Source organism: Acyrthosiphon pisum, chromosome A1 (genome assembly GCF_005508785.2).
Source record: "Acyrthosiphon pisum isolate AL4f chromosome A1, pea_aphid_22Mar2018_4r6ur, whole genome shotgun sequence".
Lineage (NCBI taxonomy): Eukaryota > Metazoa > Arthropoda > Insecta > Hemiptera > Aphididae > Acyrthosiphon > Acyrthosiphon pisum.
The window spans coordinates 25,606,176-25,609,671 of NC_042494.1; positions in this window are offsets into that span (position 1 = coordinate 25,606,176).

Genomic DNA, 3,496 nt, shown 5'->3' on the forward strand with positions numbered 1-3,496 from the left:
TGTTAACCAAATTACGCCACTGTATGACATATACGATATACTCATATACTCATATATAATATTACCAGCAAACCTTTTTTTATATAAAAAATTACGCGTATCATACGTGACGTACCTACCGTACGCGCTCGTTTTTATTTACATTGGTTAAATTCATATAGGTACGCGACACTCCGACGATGGCGCGTTTCCCTCGCCGGTATGGCGCGTATGAACTTAATCATTGTAAACTAAAATATTTTTACACTGCTATTGTAACAAGATATGCGGAACCTTGTATTAAATTTTCAAGCTTTTTGACACGGGAAATATTTTATCAACTTTTATAGAAAATAAACTGAAAAAAATTGAAATTTGAAAATGTTTATAAATAGCCCAAAAAGAGTCAACATATTTTAAAAATTGTATCTTGTATGGATTATGGAAAATGATAAAATAAACATTTGGTGAAAATTTTAAGTCAGTATCTACGGTTAGGTATTCGTTTTTAAATTACAACAAAATAAGAAAATCGTTCCATGAAAAATCGGGTGAATATCCAATGTTGAAAAACGCTTAATACGCTCAAACGCTCATATAAAACTGAATTGACTTTCCAGTAGACTTTTATTTTTGTTAAATGTAGGAAAGCTAATGGGAATCTTGTATTAAGTTTTAAAATCTTAGATATAAACATAAATATTTTTATGAATTTCAAACTAAAATAATTTTGTACATTTTCGTAATTTTGGCGAATTTTGTCAAAACACGAAAAATAAAAATAATCTAAAAAAAAAAACATACATCATTGTAAAATCAATACATTCATTGCTCCACTCAGAATCTAAAATGAAATTATTGAATGCATTTTAATAAGTAATTTTATTATTATTTTTTTTTTTTTTACTAGATAGGTATTTTACATACAAATTACCATAGGGACATAGCTCATAGGTTGTTCATATTAAGTACTTGTTACATATTAGTTTATGGACTATAATATGAATAAATTGTTTTTATAAGTTATTACTTATTAGTTAAAAGTTGTATCATATATGATATAATATAATACAACTAGGTACTATTAAAGTTATAAGTATCCAGATTCTAAGTAGGTACCTACCGGTTATTACCTATAAGTTATAATACATTGCAGTAGTCACTGCTATTTTTTTTATAGATTTTAATTGTCGATACTCGATAACAATAATAATTATTTATTTCAAAACCACAAGTATTTCATTAATTCAATGAAATGTTGAAACTTGAAAACAACAATAAAGGTCGATATTTTATTTGCAGATTATATAGCAATATTATAGCTGTTATAATCATATTATTTTACGCAACGTTTACAAAATACGTAGGTACCTAGGTAAGACACATGATAATGACGTATTAATAAAATACGTAGTTATTATAAATTATAATATAATAATCATAAATAAATAAAACCGGGGAACTCGCTCTGCTGTTTAGACTTTAGATATTATGTGTATCTATCGTCATAGTCCATAGAGTAGGTCTCTCGCATAGACGCAAATAGGGGAGGGGGGATTTAGGGGCTAAGCCCCCCAAAAATGTCCATAGCCCTCCCAAACACTTCCTACCATTTTGTTTTAAGCTTATTCAATATTATCAAAGTAAGGCCCTATTAGCCCCCCCAAATCTCAAACGCTATTTGCGCCTATGGTCATGAGAGACCTACTCTATGACGATAGATACACATAATATCATCGTCTTTGTTATGTATGTTTTAATATTTAATTCAATGATAAATTATTATTGTAAGAACCTAATAGATATACGACTAATGCAGTGGTTCCCAACCTTTTTACCACCACAGAACACCTCGACAATATTTTATAGGTCGCGGACCACCTCAATTTTACAAAAACTAGGAAGACCTTTTTTTTTTCATTATGTAATATAAATTTATAAAGAAACGACGTAATATACACGCGCCGCGCCATGGAATCGATGATAACGATTGTCGGTACATAATATATCGACTGCTTCACTTTTACGAATTAGACGTTATATATAATAAGAATGAGTTACTGCCTTCTTCGTTGGAAATCCAGAAAAAAACAGTTGCAAATTTTGTATCACGCCCCAAAGGAAAAATGAAATATTTTTAAATATTGTAGGTATGGCTCGCGGACCATAGGTTGGGAACCACTGGACTAATGGAAAAACAGTTTCTGAGCGATGGTAACACAGAACGCGTAAGACCTAGATCTAGAACAGCACCTATATTTTCTGATAGGAAATACCTAGTTAATGTAATAGTATATTTAAAATTTAAATTATTATTTGTATTTACTATTTTTTCAAAGTAGGTACCTATTAAATAGTTTAAATTTGGAACCAGAAGTCACCAGTTCTGTGATAATATCCTGCACACACTTCTTGAATTCTATACCTACTTAACATACATTTATCTGATAAATGAGTTTTTTAATTAAAATGTAACTTTAAGAATTTCCCAATAGTTTTGGAAAAATATATATTAATAATCCACAAAATAAATATTACAATATTTATGGCTAACTAATTTTGTTATAAAATAAGGATATGATTTGTTTAAAGGGTAATTGGTAATTTTACTATTAGCAATAAATCATTTTATTATTCAATTATTATTCACCGCAATCATGCCTGATGTTTATGATTATTACAATATATTGTTATCAGTTTCCGAATAAAAAAAAACACAGTATTGAGAAATACAGTATTACTAATATTTAGCCCCATACATTTATGTACACCTAGTTATTATACTTTTTTTTAAGATGTTAAAGTATTATACCTACTAGCTACTCAAAATCTACAGTAGGTTTTGTGTATAAATCATTATTTAATTATAAATATTGTTTTATTAAATTTGATGCTACCGTGTGTAAACTTCTGTAAGTATACAAATTGTATTTCCCCCGAGTTTTAATGTGTGATTTACTCTCGTTTAAATATTTGACTGTTTTTGCAGTTCACTATAATTTTATTGTTTATAATATTATTTATAACTTACAAAAACTATTTATTTATTTTTATAATTAATTTTAATAAATAATAATGATTATCTTTAAAATATAAAACTATGCTTGATATTTATATTAAGAAATATAATTAAATCACTAAATAGCCCCTAATAAATAGTTGGCTAGGTCTGTAATTTTACAAAATATACTAATATTATTTTAAACATAATATAAAGCAATATGTTGAATTGATAAACAATAATAACAAATTTTTTAAAGTTATTTACAATAGCTATATCTAATTAATAGTAATTTAAATAGGTATAACAAAATCACAGTAAAAATTCTGAATTATTTAATTTTAAGTACAATACAAAAATGGTTTTATAAAATTATAGTATCCATATATTTAGAAATGTACAATAATTATTTAATACTCATTTAATTTTATAATTTTAATATAATCTATTATAATACAGTAATACATTTTTATATAAATTTGACATACAAAAGTTTTAATTGTTATTTTTAGTATT